The sequence below is a fragment of the Taudactylus pleione genome, unplaced genomic scaffold (genome assembly GCF_031769625.1).
Source record: "Taudactylus pleione unplaced genomic scaffold, aTauple2 ptg001283l, whole genome shotgun sequence".
NCBI classification, from domain to species: domain Eukaryota; kingdom Metazoa; phylum Chordata; class Amphibia; order Anura; family Myobatrachidae; genus Taudactylus; species Taudactylus pleione.
In genome coordinates this window covers 234,129-250,887 of record NW_028285683.1, presented here as the reverse complement: position 1 = coordinate 250,887, position 16,759 = coordinate 234,129, and the positions used below count along the sequence as shown (strand labels likewise).

The 16,759-nt window shown below is 52.7% G+C and overlaps 1 protein-coding gene across 1 annotated transcript in view; it reads left to right on the top strand.

Annotated features, from left to right (window-relative positions):
- Positions 1–4,949: 4,949 nt before the first annotated feature.
- The window catches only part of ARHGEF39 (Rho guanine nucleotide exchange factor 39), a gene marked incomplete at its 3' end in the record, with an annotated part of 236,846 nt that continues 225,036 nt past the window's right edge, over positions 4,950–16,759 (top strand). Inside the window, exon 1 of the mRNA XM_088462882.1 lies at positions 4,950–5,037. The remainder of the gene's footprint in view (positions 5,038–16,759) is intronic.

Sequence of the window (16,759 nt, the reverse complement as noted above, 5' to 3'; positions counted from 1 at the left end):
TCACAGTAGCACTAATGCTGGCACAAGGACAATGTGATGCCATGATGGGCAGGCAGGGGAAGGGGAGAAGGGGCTGATTATCACAGTAGCACTAAGGCTGGCACAAGGAGAATGTGATGCCATAATGTGCAGGCAGGGGAAGGGGAGAAGGGGGGCTGATTATCACGGTAGTACTAATGCTGGCACAAGGATAATGTGATGCCATGATGGGCAGGCAGGGGAAGAGGAGAAGGGGGCTGATCATCACAGTAGTACTAATGCTGGCACAAGGACAATGTGATGCCATGATGGGCGGGCAGGGGAAGGGGAGAAGGGGCTGATTATCACAGTAGTACTAATGCTGGCACAAGGACAATGTGATGCCATGATGGGCAGGCAGGGGAAAGGGAGAAGGGGCTGATTATCACAGTAGCACTAATACTGGCACAAGGACAATGTGATGCCATGGGCAGGCAGGGGAAGGGGAAAATGGGCTGGTTATCACAGTAGTACTAATGCTGGCACAAGGACAATGTAATGCCATGAAGGGCAGGCAGGGGAAGGGGAGAAGGGGCTGATTATCACAGTAGCACTAATGCTGGCACGAGGACAATGTGATGCCATGATGCGCAGGCAGGGGGAGGGGAGAAGCGGGCTGATTAACACAGTAGTACTAATGTTGGCACAAGGACAATGTGATTCCGTGGGCAGGCAGGGGTAGGGGAGAAGGGGCTGATTATCACAGTAGCACTAAGGCTGGCACAAGGAGAATGTGATGCCATGATGGGCAGGCAGGGGAAGGGGAGAAGGGGGCTGATTATCACTGTAGAACTATGGCTGGCACAAGGACAATGTGATGCCATGGGCTGGCAGGGGAAGGGGAGAAGGGGGCTGATTATCACAGCAGCACTAACGCTGGCACAAGGACAATGTGATACCATGATGGGCAGGCAGGTGAAGGAGAGAAGGGGGGTGATTATCACAGTAGTACTAATGCTGGTACAAGGACAATGTGATGCCATGGGCAGGCAGGGGAAGGGGAGAAGGGGGCTGATTATTATCACAGTAGCACTAATGCTGGCACAAGGACAATGTGATGCCATGATGGGCAGGCAGGGGAAGGGGAGAAGGGGGCTGATTATCACAGTAGCACTAATGCTGGCACAAGGACAATGTGATGCCATGATGGGCAGGCAGGGGAAGTGGAGAAGGGGCTGATTATCACAGTAGAACTAAGGCTGGCACAAGGAGAATGTGATGCCATGATGGGCAGGCAGGGGAATGGGGCTGATTATCACAGTAGTACTAATGCTGGCACAAGGACAATGTGATGCCATGGGCAGGCAGGGGAAGAGGAGATGGGCCGATTATCACAGTAGCACTAATGCTGGCACAAGGACAATGTGATGCCACGATGGGCAGGCAGTGGAAGGGGGGAATGGGCTGATTATCACAGTAGCACTAATACTGGCACAAGGACAATGTGTTGCCATGATGGGCAGGCAGGGGAAGGGGAGAATTGGCTGATTTTCACAATAGCACTAATGCTGGTAGATGGACAATGTGATGCCATGATGGGCAGGCAGGGGAAGGGGAGAAGGGGGCTGATTATTATCACAGTAGTACTAATGCTTGCACAAGGACAATGTGATGCCATGATGGGCAGGCAGGGGAAGGGGAGAAGGGGGCTGATTATTATCACAGTAGCACTAATGCTGGCACAAGGACAATGTGATGCCATGATGGGCAGGCAGGGGAAGGGGAGAAGGGTGCTGATTATCACAGCAGCACTAATGCTGGCACAAGGACAATGTGATGCCATGATGGGCAGGCAGGGGAAGGGGAGAAGGGGCTGATTATCACAGTAGCAGTAAGGCTGGCACAAGGAGAATGTGATGCCATGATGGGCAGGCAGGGGAATGGGGCTGATTATCACAGTAGTACTAATGCTGGCACAAGGACAATGTGATGCCATGATGGGCAGGCAGGGGAAGGGGAGAATTGGCTGATTATCATATTAGCACTAATGCTGGTACAAGGACAATGTGATGCCATTATGGGCAGGCAGGGGAAGGGGAGAAGGGGGCTAATTATTATCACAGTAGTACTAATTCTGGCACAATGACAACGTGATGCCATGGGCAGGCAGGAGAAGGGGAGAAGGGGCTGATTATCACAGTAGTACTAATGCTGGCACAAGGACAATGTGATGCCATGAAGGGCAGGCAGGGGAAGGGGAGAAGGGGCTGATTATCATAGTAGTACTAATGCTGGCACAAGGACAATGTGATGCCATAATGTGCAGGCAGGGGAAGGGGAGAAGGGGTCTGATTATCACTGTAGTACTAATGCTGGCACAAGGACAATGTGATGCCATAATGTGCAGGCAGGGGAAGGGGAGAAGGGGGCTGATTATCACAGTAGTAGTAATGCTGGTACAAGGACAATGTGATGCCATGGGCAGGCAGGGAAAGGGTAGAAGGGGCTTATTATCACAGTAGTACTAATGATGACACAAGGACAATGTTATGGCATGGGCAGGCAGGGCAAGGGAACAAGGGGGCTGATTATTATCACAGTAGCACTAATGCTGGCACGAGGACAATGTGATGCCATGATGGGCAGGCAGGGGAAGGGGAGAAGGGGCTGATTATCACAGTAGCACTAATGCTGGCACAAGTACAATGTGATGCCATGATGGGCAGGCTGGGGAAGGGGAGAAGGGAGCTGATTATCACAGTAGCACTAATGCTGGAACAAGGACAATGTGATGCCATGATGGGTGGGCAGGGGAAGGGGAGAAAGCGCTGATTATCACAGTAGTACTAATGCTGACACAAGGACAATGTGATGCCATGATGGGCAGGCAGGGGAAAGGGAGAAAGGGCTGATTATCACAGTAGCACTAATGCTGGCACAAGGACAATGTGATGCCATGGGCAGGCAGGGGAAGGGAAAAATGGGCTGGTTATCACAGTAGTACTAATGCTGGCACAAGGAAAATGTGATGCCATGATGGGCAGGCAGGGGAAGGGGAGAAGGGGACTGATTATCACAGTAGCACTAATGCTGGCAGAAGGACAATGTAATGCCATGATGGGCAGGCAGGGGAAGGGGAGAAGGGGCTGATTATCACAGTAGCACTAATGCTGGCACGAAGACAATGTGATGCCATGATGGGCAGGCAGGGGAAGAAGGGGCTGATTATTAGCACAGTAGCACTAATGCTGGCACAAGGACAATGTGATGTCATGATGGGCAGGCAGGGGAAGGGGAGAAGGGGGCTGATTATCAGAGTAGCACTAAGGCTGGCACAAGGACAATGTGATGTCATGGGCAGGCAGGGGAAGGGGAGAAGGGGGCTGATTATCGCAGCAGCACTAACGCTGGCACAAGGACAATGTGATACCATGATGGGCAGGCAGGGGAAGGGGAGAAGGGGGGATGATTATCACAGCAGTACTAATGCTGGTACAAGAACATTGTGATGCCATGGCAGGCAGGCGAAGGGGAGAAGGGGGATGATTATTATCACAGTAGCACTAATGCTGGCACAAGGACAATGTGATGCCATGATGGGCAGGCAGGGGAAAGGGAGAAGGGGCTGATTATCACTGTAGTACTAATGCTGGCACAAGGACAATGTGATGCCATAATGTGCAGGCAGGGGAAGGGGAGAAGGGGGCTGATTATCACAGTAGTACTAATGCTGGCAGAAGGACAATGTGATGCCATGATGGGCAGGCAGGGGAAGGGTGCTGATTATCACAGCAGCACTAATGCTGGCACATGGACAATATGATGCCATGATGGGCAGGCAGGGGAAGGGGAGAAGGGGCTGATTATTATAGTAGTACTAATGCTGGCACAAGGACAATGTGATGCCATGATGAGCAGGCAAGGGAATGGGAGAAGGGGCTGATTATCACAGTAGCACTAATGCTGGCACAAGGACAATGTGATGCCATGATGAGCAGGCAAGGGAATGGGAGAAGGGGCTGATTATTATAGTAGTACTAATGCTGGCACAAGGACAATGTGATGCCATTGGCAGGCAGGGCAAGGGAAGAAGGGGGCTGATTATCACAGTTCTAATGCTGGCACAAGGACAATGTGATGCCATGGGCAGGCAGGGGAAGGGGAGAAGGGGATTATTATTATCACAGTAGCACTAATGCTGGCACGAGGACAATGTGATGCCATGGGCAGGCAGGGAAAGGGGAGAAGGGGCTGATTATCAAAGTAGCACTAATGCTGGCACGAGGACAATGTGATGCCATGGGCAGGCAGGGGAAGGGGAGAAGGGGCTGATTATCATAGTAGTACTAATGCTGGCACAAGGACAATGTGATGCCATAATGTGCAGGCAGGGGAAGGGGAGAAGGGGTCTGATTATCACTGTAGTACTAATGCTGGCACAAGGACAATGTGATGCCATTGGCAGGCAGGGGAAGGGGAGAAGGGGATTATTATTATCACAGTAGCACTAATGCTGGCACAAGGACAATGTGATGCCATAATGTGCAGGCAGGGGAAGGGGAGAAGGGGTCTGATTATCACTGTAGTACTAATGCTGGCACAAGGACAATGTGATGCCATTGGCAGGCAGGGGAAGGGGAGAAGGGGATTATTATTATCACAGTAGCACTAATGCTGGCACAAGGACAATGTGATGCCATGATGGGCAGGCAGTGGAAGGGAAGAAGGGGGCTGATTATCACAGTTCTAATGCTGGCACAAGGACAATGTGATGCCATGATGGGCAGGCAGTGGAAGGGGAGAAGGGGACTGATTATCACAGTAGCACTAATGCTGACACAATCCTGGGTTATCTCAATCTGGCTAACTCTCTTCTATGCAGTTCTACTAGCGGGCGTTAGGTGTCACTGTCGGCGCTCTCCGGCATCTCTATAACATGTAGTGGTCAGGTGTCACTTCACTCCCGGAAATGTGGCCCGTCTATCCGGCATCTCTATGACATGCAGCTGTCATGTGATGTGTATCAGAGCCAGAAGAGGGTTTGAAATTATCGCGCCCGGAAAGAGCAGAGGACAGACGGTGACTATATCTTCTATATCATATACATAGGCTCTTATATACTGCTGTATGCTACACATTGCATATGGTTCCTACTGTATCCTCTACCTTGTCCATGGTATATACTATGTACTGTGCATACACCCTGGTATATACTATGTTCTGTGCATACACCCTGGTGTATACTATGTACTGTGCATACACCCTGGTATATACTATGTTCTGTGCATACACCCTGGTGTATACTATGTACTGTGCAGACACCCTGGTATATACTATGTACTGTGCATACACCCTGGTATATACTATGTTCTGTGCATACACCCTGGTGTATACTATGTACTGTGCATACACCCTGGTATATACTATGTTCTGTGCATACACCCTGGTGTATACTATGTACTGTGCAGACACCCTGGTATATACTATGTACTGTGCATACACCCTGGTATATACTATGTTCTGTGCATACACCCTGGTGTATACTATGTACTGTGCATACACCCTGGTATATACTATGTTCTGTGCATACACCCTGGTGTATACTATGTACTGTGCATACACTCTGGTATATACTATGTACTGTGCATACACCCTGGTGTATACTATGTACTGTGCATACACCCTGGTATATACTATGTACTGTGCATACACCCTGGTATATACTATGTTCTGTGCATACACTCTGGTATATACTATGTACTGTGCATACACCCTGGTATATACTATGTACTGTGCATACACCCTGGTATATACTATGTTCTGTGCATACACCCTGGTGTATACTATGTACTGTGCAGACACCCTGGTATATACTATGTACTGTGCAGACACCCTGGTATATACTATGTACTGTGCAGACACCCTGGTATATACTATGTACTGTGCATACACCCTGGTATATACTATGTTCTGTGCATACACCCTGGTATATACTATGTTCTGTGCATACACCCTGGTGTATACTATGTACTGTGCATACACTCTGGTATATACTATGTACTGTGCATACACCCTGGTGTATACTATGTACTGTGCATACACCCTGGTATATACTATGTACTGTGCATACACCCTGGTATATACTATGTTCTGTGCATACACTCTGGTATATACTATGTACTGTGCATACACCCTGGTATATACTATGTACTGTGCATACACCCTGGTATATACTATGTTCTGTGCATACACCCTGGTGTATACTATGTACTGTGCAGACACCCTGGTATATACTATGTACTGTGCAGACACCCTGGTATATACTATGTACTGTGCATACACCCTGGTATATACTATGTTCTGTGCATACACCCTGGTATATACTATGTTCTGTGCATACACCCTGGTGTATACTATGTACTGTGCATACACTCTGGTATATACTATGTACTGTGCAGACACCCTGGTATATACTATGTACTGTGCATACACTCTGGTATATACTATGTACTGTGCATACACTCTGGTATATACTATGTACTGTGCATACACCTTGGTATATACTATGTACTGTGCATACACCCTGGTATATACTATGTACTGTGCATACACTCTGGTATATACTATGTACTGTGCATACACTCTGGTATATACTATGTACTGTGCATACACTCTGGTATATACTATGTACTGTGCATACACCCTGGTATATACTATGTACTGTGCATACACTCTGGTATATACTATGTACTGTGCAGAGACCCTGGTATATACTATGTACTGTGCAGAGACCCTGGTATATACTATGTACTGTGCAGAGACCCTGGTATATACTATGTACTGTGCAGAGACCCTGGTATATACTATGTACTGTGCATACACCCTGGTATATACTATGTTCTGTGCATACACCCTGGTGTATACTATGTACTGTGCATACACTCTGGTATATACTATGTTCTGTGCATACACCCTGGTATATACTATGTACTGTGCAGAGACCCTGGTATATACTATGTACTGTGCATACACCCTGGTGTATACTATGTACTGTGCATACACCCTGGTGTATACTATGTACTGTGCATACACCCTGGTGTATACTATGTACTGTGCATACACCCTGGTGTATACTATGTACTGTGCATACACCCTGGTGTATACTATGTACTGTGCATACACCCTGGTGTATACTATGTACTGTGCATACACCCTGGTGTATACTATGTACTGTGCATACACCCTGGTGTATACTATGTACTGTGCATACACCCTGGTGTATACTATGTACTGTGCAGACACCCTGGTGTATACTATGTACTGTGCAGACACCCTGGTGTATACTATGTACTGTGCAGACACCCTGGTGTATATTATGTACTGTGCAGACACCCTGGTGTATACTATGTACTGTGCATACACCCTGGTGTATACTATGTACTGTGCATACACCCTGGTGTATACTATGTACTGTGCATACACCCTGGTATATACTATGTACTGTGCATACACCCTGGTATATACTATGTACTGTGCATACACCCTGGTATATACTATGTACTGTGCATACACCCTGGTATATACTATGTACTGTGCATACACCCTGGTATATACTATGTACTGTGCATACACCCTGGTATATACTGTATACTGTACTTAGTCCCTTTTAATTACTATATACTAGAGTTGAGCTGGTCTGGTTCACCGAGATCCGCAACCAGCTGAATGTTGCAATTCCGAGTCGAATCCCAGTCCAGCTCGAGTTTTCCCGCCTGACTCTGATCCGAAAACGAGGCAAAACGTCATCCTCCCGCTGTCAGATTCTTGCGCGTTTTGCATTCTATAAAGGTCCCGGTAATCGGCGCCATTTTCACTCTGGCTGTGGAGAGTGTACAGAACAGAGGTGCTCTGTTGTTCAAGGGTGCAGTGCATAAAGTGCGGGGTGCTGCTATCTCACTGTTGTCCTGTCAATCAAGGGGCTCTATTCTTTTTTGTTCAAGGGTGCAGGGTTGTAGTTGTTCAAGGGTGCAGTGTTGTTGGGCTGAGACTGCAGTACAAAAGGTGGGGGATGCTGCTCTGCCACTGTTGTCATGTCAATCAAGGGGCTAGGGTTGCAGCTCATACAGGGGTGCTGTGTCATACAGGGGTGCTGTGTCATACAGGGGTGCTGTGTCATACAGGGGTGCTGTGTCATACAGGGGTGCTGTGTCATACAGGGGTGCTGTGTCATACAGGGGTGCTGTGTCATACAGGGGTGCTGTGTCATACAGGGGTGCTGTTCCCCAGTGTAAAAAAAAAAAAAAAAAAAGTTTATAATTATCATTCCACAAAAAAAAATCTTTTTCTTTATTTTTGTGTGTGTGCGCTAGCTACGCTATTGTTTGCTGACACTGCCGGCCAGACCACAGTTTATCATCCACGAATTTGTGACTCTGTAGGTGGTCCGTCCGCACTCCACAGGGGTGCTTTGTTGTCCATGAAGGGGTGCTGTGTTATTCGTCAAGGGGCTGCTGCCTTGTCCAGGAGTGCGCTTCCCCAGTGTAAAATAAATAAAAGTTAAATAAAATTAGCATTCCACAATAAATAAAGATATTTTTATTTTATTGTGTGCGCTAGCTACGCTATTATTGTTTGGTGACACTTTTACAGTGGTAAAGAAAAAAACATCAAAGAGAAATGTCACAAATCCCTGAGAAGAGTCTGTGTGTTGGCGGGTTCCTTGTGTGAGCCTGACCTTTCCAATACTGTACTCAGGATGAGGAGGATATTTGTGTAGCTGAGGATGAGGATGAGGAGGATATTTGTGTAGCTGAGGATGAGGATGAGGAGGATATTTGTGTAGCTGAGGATGAGGATGAGGAGGATATTTGTGTAGCTGAGGATGAGGAGGATATTTGTGTAGCTGAGGATGAGGATGAGGAGGATATTTGTGTAGCTGAGGATGAGGAGGATATTTGTGTAGCTGAGGATGAGGATGAGGAGGATATTTGTGTAGCTGAGGATGAGGATGAGGAGGATATTTGTGTAGCTGAGGATGAGGAGGATATTTGTGTAGCTGAGGATGAGGATGAGGAGGATATTTGTGTAGCTGAGGATGAGGATGAGGAGGATATTTGTGTAGCTGAGGATCAGGATGAGGAGGATATTTGTGTAGCTGAGGATGAGGAGGATATTTGTGTAGCTGAGGATGAGGAGGATATTTGTGTAGCTGAGGATGAGGAGGATATTTGTGTAGCTGAGGATGAGGAGGATATTTGTGTAGCTGAGGATGAGGATGAGGAGGATATTTGTGTAGCTGAGGATGAGGATGAGGAGGATATTTGTGTAGCTGAGGATCAGGATGAGGAGGATATTTGTGTAGCTGAGGATGAGGAGGATATTTGTGTAGCTGAGGATGAGGATGAGGAGGATATTTGTGTAGCTGAGGATGAGGATGAGGAGGATATTTGTGTAGCTGAGGATGAGGATGAGGAGGATATTTGTGTAGCTGAGGATGAGGAGGATATTTGTGTAGCTGAGGATGAGGATGAGGAGGATATTTGTGTAGCTGAGGATGAGGATGAGGAGGATATTTGTGTAGCTGAGGATGAGGATGAGGAGGATATTTGTGTAGCTGAGGATGAGGATGAGGAGGATATTTGTGTAGCTGAGGATCAGGATGAGGAGGATATTTGTGTAGCTGAGGATGAGGAGGATATTTGTGTAGCTGAGGATGAGGATGAGGAGGATATTTGTGTAGCTGAGGATGAGGAGGATATTTGTGTAGCTGAGGATGAGGATGAGGAGGATATTTGTGTAGCTGAGGATGAGGATGAGGAGGATATTTGTGTAGCTGAGGATGAGGAGGATATTTGTGTAGCTGAGGATCAGGATGAGGAGGATATTTGTGTAGCTGAGGATGAGGAGGATATTTGTGTAGCTGAGGATGAGGATGAGGAGGATATTTGTGTAGCTGAGGATGAGGATGAGGAGGATATTTGTGTAGCTGAGGATCAGGATGAGGAGGATATTTGTGTAGCTGAGGATGAGGAGGATGTTTGTGTAAATCAGGCCCCAGTGGAAACAGTTGTTGCCCTTGATAAGGAAAAGCCCATTGTCATGCCTGAGCATAAAACAAAAAAATCCACTTGTGTGGGATCATTTTTACCAAAATACGTTCAATTGTCAAACCATCTGTACCCATTGTCATGCCAGAGTAAGTAGAGGTAGGGACTCTAACCATCTAGTAACCACCTCCCTGTTACATCAGCTACAGCACATCCATAAAAAGTGTTTGCAAAATTCAGAAGCTTTGGCTAATAAAGTAACAACAAGCAGTACAATGTCAGCTTGCTCCCTTCTCTCTGTTAGATCCAAGCACCTGGCATCTTCACCACCAACACTTTCATCAACAATATCCTCAATCATGATTGGAAGTAGTCCTGCATCCAATTTGATAAGGCTAACTCAGTCCTCCCCTGTCCTGGAATCCTCAGAAAAATCCTCGAGCGCTTCGCCTGCTGCAGGGAGTGGATCTTCATCCCAGAAGGGGACCAGCAAGACTACTAGTAGTAGTTCTAAAAAGCAATTGGCTGTTAAACAATCCTTTGAATGGGGGAGCAGCCAGTTGCACAGCGGATCACTGACGCCATTACATTTATGCTGGTATTAGATGTGCGTCCGATATCCGCCATTAGTGCAGTGGGTTTTAGACAGTTAACTGAGGTTCTCAGTCCCTGCTACCAAATCCCATCTTGGTTCTACTTCACTAGAGAAGCAATTCCCAGCCTGTACAGGGACATTAAAAAAAAAAAAAAAAAAGTGTCCTCCAAAATGCCGTTGTATCCACTGTCCACTTAACCACAGATATGTGGAACAGGCAAATGCAAGATTACATGATTATAACAACCCACTGGGTTGGTGTATTGCCTTCAGCGACACCAGTAGCAGCATCTAAGAAAAAGCTTATTCAGAGGCAGCTACTCTTGTTTATAACCTCCATTCAGCAGGTGCATGTAGAAGATTGCAGCAACTGTAAGAAATGTAAAATTTGCCCTGTCACCAGCTGAAGCAAGAGGTAGTTTCGAGGTGAAACTCCATCCTTTATATGCTTGAGCGGATGGAGGAACAGCAAAAGCCAGCCAAAGCTACACAACGAAGTATGACATAGGCAGAGGAGGGGGACTGTACCTTACCTTACTCAAGCTTGGTGGAAAATACTTTCCGTGTTGTAATAGTGCTGAAACCCTTCAAAGTGGTTGCCTGTGAAGTGAGTTCAGACACTGTCAGCTTGAGTCAGCCAATGAAGATCCTGGCTTCTTCCCTCCCCTGCATTGCCGCCCACAAACTGCAGCAGATTGTTAATCGCTGCTAGTCTGCGAGCAAGTTAGCAGGACCCATTTTGCATACTCACAGAATGGGGCCTGCGCCTGCGCAGATTCCTAAACATTGGGAATCTGCATTCAGCAGTGCACTGCTGATTCAGGCCCACAGATCTGAAGAGATGAAAAGATCTGTTGGTAAGAAAATTTTCATCACAAACGAGACGTGATGCAGTGATGGCTCCTCCTTCAGTTTCTCCAGCAAGTGCGGCTACCAGAAACAAACTAAACTTTCCCAAGAGTTTTGACAACTGGTCGGGTCTAAAAGAATTGCTTACCATTAATGTGACTCCATCTGATACGGATTATTTTAATGATCGCATCCAAGTAAGCATGTCAGACAGTCCGTTTGACTACTGACAGGAAAAAAAGGTAATTTGGAGGCCCTTGCACAAACTAGCTTTTTTTTACTTGAGCTGTCCACCCTCCAGTGTGTAGGGGAACCCTGTCAGCGATCGACGTAGGAGGCTACTTCCTCACAACGTGGAAAACATGACATTCATCAAAATAAACTACAAATTCCATGAGTAAGACATTTACCAGCAATTACGGAGGAAGCACCTGAGGCTGTAATGGTGCATTCCAGTGGGGACAAATTAATATTGCGTGAAGATGAAGTACACACTGATGAGCGTGTGGAATCGGATGATAATGGTGACAACACTTTGCCTCTGTAAAGCCAGTTTGTGCACGGAGAGATCATTGCCAACAATGTCAGCTGCCCATTGATAGCTTGTTTCTTGGGGGGCCCTCCCAAACCAATAGCTTCAGCTGTGCATGTCCTATATCAGGGCTTGACAATTTTTTCTAAAACCTAGGAGCCAGGATGAAAGTGTAGGAGCCAGACCCCCCCCTTTCCCCCGACGCAGCATTACTGAGCACCTCTGCCCCGGGCAACCAACCCCCATGGCCACACCATTAATGAGGTACCCCAGGTAAACCACCCTCCCACAGCCACATTACTGAGCAGCTAACCCCCCTCTCCAGGCAAACAACCCCCAGAAAGACCACCCCTCCGCAGCCAAAAAACTCCGGGCAAGCAAAGCCACCGCCGGCAGTGGCCGAACTAGAGAGTGATGGACCCAGATGCAAGAATATGCTTTGGTCCCCCCTCTGCAGTGCCCCCAGTAGTGGTCCCCCCCTCTGCAGTGCCCCCAGTAGTGGTCCCCCCCTCTGCAGTGCCCCCAGTAGTGGTCCCCCCCTCTGCAGTGCCCCCAGTAGTGGTCCCCCCCTCTGCAGTGCCCCCAGTAGTGGTCCCCCCCCTCTGCAGTGCCCCCAGTAGTGGTCCCCCCCCTCTGCAGTGCCCCCAGTAGTGGTCCCCCCCCTCTGCAGTGCCCCCAGTAGTGGTCCCCCCCCTCTGCAGTGCCCCCAGTAGTGGTCCCCCCCCTCTGCAGTGCCCCCAGTAGTGGTCCCCCCCCTCTGCAGTGCCCCCAGTAGTGGTCCCCCCCCTCTGCAGTGCCCCCAGTAGTGGTCCCCCCCCTCTGCAGTGCCCCCAGTAGTGGTCCCCCCCCTCTGCAGTGCCCCCAGTAGTGGTCCCCCCCCTCTGCAGTGCCCCCAGTAGTGGTCCCCCCCCTCTGCAGTGCCCCCAGTAGTGGTCCCCCCCCTCTGCAGTGCCCCCAGTAGTGGTCCCCCCCCTCTGCAGTGCCCCCAGTAGTGGTCCCCCCCCTCTGCAGTGCCCCCAGTAGTGGTCCCCCCCCTCTGCAGTGCCCCCAGTAGTGGTCCCCCCCCTCTGCAGTGCCCCCAGTAGTGGTCCCCCCCCTCTGCAGTGCCCCCAGTAGTGGTCCCCCCCCTCTGCAGTGCCCCCAGTAGTGGTCCCCCCCCTCTGCAGTGCCCCCAGTAGTGGTCCCCCCCCTCTGCAGTGCCCCCAGTAGTGGTCCCCCCCCTCTGCAGTGCCCCCAGTAGTGGTCCCCCCCCTCTGCAGTGCCCCCAGTAGTGGTCCCCCCCCTCTGCAGTGCCCCCAGTAGTGGTCCCCCCCCTCTGCAGTGCCCCCAGTAGTGGTCCCCCCCCTCTGCAGTGCCCCCAGTAGTGGTCCCCCCCCTCTGCAGTGCCCCCAGTAGTGGTCCCCCCCTCTGCAGTGCCCCCAGTAGTGGTCCCCCCCCTCTGCAGTGCCCCCAGTAGTGGTCCCCCCCCTCTGCAGTGCCCCCAGTAGTGGTCCCCCCCCTCTGCAGTGCCCCCAGTAGTGGTCCCCCCCCTCTGCAGTGCCCCAGTAGTGGTCCCCCCCCTCTGCAGTGCCCCCAGTAGTGGTCCCCCCCCTCTGCAGTGCCCCCAGTAGTGGTCCCCCCCCCTCTGCAGTGCCCCCAGTAGTGGTCCCCCCCCTCTGCAGTGCCCCCAGTAGTGGTCCCCCCCCTCTGCAGTGCCCCAGTAGTGGTCCCCCCCCTCTGCAGTGCCCCCAGTAGTGGTCCCCCCCCTCTGCAGTGCCCCCAGTAGTGGTCCCCCCCCTCTGCAGTGCCCCAGTAGTGGTCCCCCCCCTCTGCAGTGCCCCCAGTAGTGGTCCCCCCCCTCTGCAGTGCCCCAGTAGTGGTCCCCCCCCCTCTGCAGTGCCCCAGTAGTGGTCCCCCCCCCTCTGCAGTGCCCCCAGTAGTGGTCCCCCCCCCTCTGCAGTGCCCCCAGTAGTGGTCCCCCCCCCTCTGCAGTGCCCCCAGTAGTGGTCCCCCCCCCTCTGCAGTGCCCCCAGTAGTGTCCCCCCCCTCTGCAGTGCCCCCAGTAGTGGTCCCCCCCCCCTCTGCAGTGCCCCCAGTAGTGGTCCCCCCCCCTCTGCAGTGCCCCAGTAGTGGTCCCCCCCCTCTGCAGTGCCCCCAGTAGTGTCCCCCCCCCTCTGCAGTGCCCCCAGTAGTGGTCCCCCCCCCTCTGCAGTGCCCCCAGTAGTGGTCCCCCCCCCTCTGCAGTGCCCCAGTAGTGGTCCCCCCCCCTCTGCAGTGCCCCCAGTAGTGTCCCCCCCCCTCTGCAGTGCCCCCAGTAGTGGTCCCCCCCCCTCTGCAGTGCCCCCAGTAGTGGTCCCCCCCCTCTGCAGTGCCCCCAGTAGTGGTCCCCCCCCCTCTGCAGTGCCCCCAGTAGTGGTCCCCCCCCCTCTGCAGTGCCCCCAGTAGTGGTCCCCCCCCCCTCTGCAGTGCCCCAGTAGTGGTCCCCCCCCCTCTGCAGTGCCCCCAGTAGTGGTCCCCCCCCCTCTGCAGTGCCCCCAGTAGTGTCCCCCCCCCTCTGCAGTGCCCCCAGTAGTGGTCCCCCCCCCCTCTGCAGTGCCCCCAGTAGTGGTCCCCCCCCCTCTGCAGTGCCCCCAGTAGTGGTCCCCCCCCCCTCTGCAGTGCCCCCAGTAGTGGTCCCCCCCCCTCTGCAGTGCCCCCAGTAGTGGTCCCCCCCCCCTCTGCAGTGCCCCCAGTAGTGGTCCCCCCCCCTCTGCAGTGCCCCCAGTAGTGGTCCCCCCCCCTCTGCAGTGCCCCCAGTAGTGGTCCCCCCCCCTCTGCAGTGCCCCCAGTAGTGGTCCCCCCCCCCTCTGCAGTGCCCCCAGTAGTGGTCCCCCCCCCCTCTGCAGTGCCCCCAGTAGTGGTCTCCCCCCCCCCTCTGCAGTGCCCCCAGTAGTGGTCCCCCCCCCCTCTGCAGTGCCCCCAGTAGTGGTCCCCCCCCCTCTGCAGTGCCCCCAGTAGTGGTCCCCCCCCCTCTGCAGTGCCCCCAGTAGTGGTCCCCCCCCCCCTCTGCAGTGCCCCCAGTAGTGGTCCCCCCCCCCCTCTGCAGTGCCCCCAGTAGTGGTCCCCCCCCCCTCTGCAGTGCCCCCAGTAGTGGTCCCCCCCCCTCTGCAGTGCCCCCAGTAGTGGTCCCCCCCCCCTCTGCAGTGCCCCCAGTAGTGGTCCCCCCCCCCTCTGCAGTGCCCCCAGTAGTGGTCCCCCCCCCCTCTGCAGTGCCCCCAGTAGTGGTCCCCCCCCCCTCTGCAGTGCCCCCAGTAGTGGTCCCCCCCCCTCTGCAGTGCCCCCAGTAGTGGTCCCCCCCCCTCTGCAGTGCCCCCAGTAGTGGTCCCCCCCCCTCTGCAGTGCCCCCAGTAGTGGTCCCCCCCCTCTGCAGTGCCCCCAGTAGTGGTCCCCCCCCTCTGCAGTGCCCCCAGTAGTGGTCCCCCCCCCTCTGCAGTGCCCCCAGTAGTGGTCCCCCCCCCTCTGCAGTGCCCCCAGTAGTGGTCCCCCCCCCTCTGCAGTGCCCCCAGTAGTGGTCCCCCCCCCTCTGCAGTGCCCCAGTAGTGGTCCCCCCCCCTCTGCAGTGCCCCCAGTAGTGGTCCCCCCCCCTCTGCAGTGCCCCCAGTAGTGGTCCCCCCCCCCTCTGCAGTGCCCCCAGTAGTGGTCCCCCCCCCCTCTGCAGTGCCCCCAGTAGTGGTCCCCCCCCCTCTGCAGTGCCCCCAGTAGTGGTCCCCCCCCCTCTGCAGTGCCCCCAGTAGTGGTCCCCCCCCCTCTGCAGTGCCCCCAGTAGTGGTCCCCCCCCCTCTGCAGTGCCCCCAGTAGTGGTCCCCCCCCCTCTGCAGTGCCCCCAGTAGTGGTCCCCCCCCCTCTGCAGTGCCCCCAGTAGTGGTCCCCCCCCCTCTGCAGTGCCCCCAGTAGTGGTCCCCACTATGCATTGCCCTTAGTAGCACCCCCCTCTTATACAGTGCCCCAGTAGTGGTCCCCCTGTGTAGTGTCCCTTTAATCAATGCCCCCAGAAGTGGTCACCCCTATGCATTGCCCCCAGTAGCTGTCTCTCCAGTAGTAGTCCCCCCTATACAGTGCCCCCAGTAACAGTCCCCACTATGCATTGCCCCTAGTTGTGGCCCCCCCCATACTGTGTCCCCAGTAGCGGCCACCCCCACCTAATGCAGTGCCCCCACAGCGGCCACCCAAATATGCAGTGCCCCCACAGTGTCCCCAATAGTGGCCACCCCCCCTATGCAGTGCCCCTTAAAAAAATAAAAAAAACGCAACTTACCTGATCCACGCTCCTGCCGACGACCGCCGCTGTCCGCTCCTCCAGGCCCGCTCTGCACTATGGGAGAGACGTCATCGTCATGACGTCTCTTCCATCACCTGCTGCGGGGTGAGCCGGAAGGCGGAGCTCATGAGTGAGCTCCAGCCGGCTCACTCCGTGGACGACGCAGCAGCCAATGAGAGTCTGTCTGACTCTCATCGGCTGCTATAACAAACATACAGCCGCCACTGACGGCTGTATGTTTGTTACTCTGTAGTGTGGACCGCGCTCGCGGTCTGCGCTACAGGGCCTAGGGGTTGCGGAAAATTTGGTCGCCAGGCAGCCAAATCTGACCTGCATCCCCCGGGTTTTGTCGAGCCCTATCCTATATACAACATAAGGGTGGGTGGCAGGACCCAAGGACAATTCCATCTCTCACCTCTTTTATTTGCATTATGTGCTGTTTGGGGCATTGCTGCCCGAGATTTTTAATTTTATAGTTTATGAAACAGCCATCCTGTCTGCCA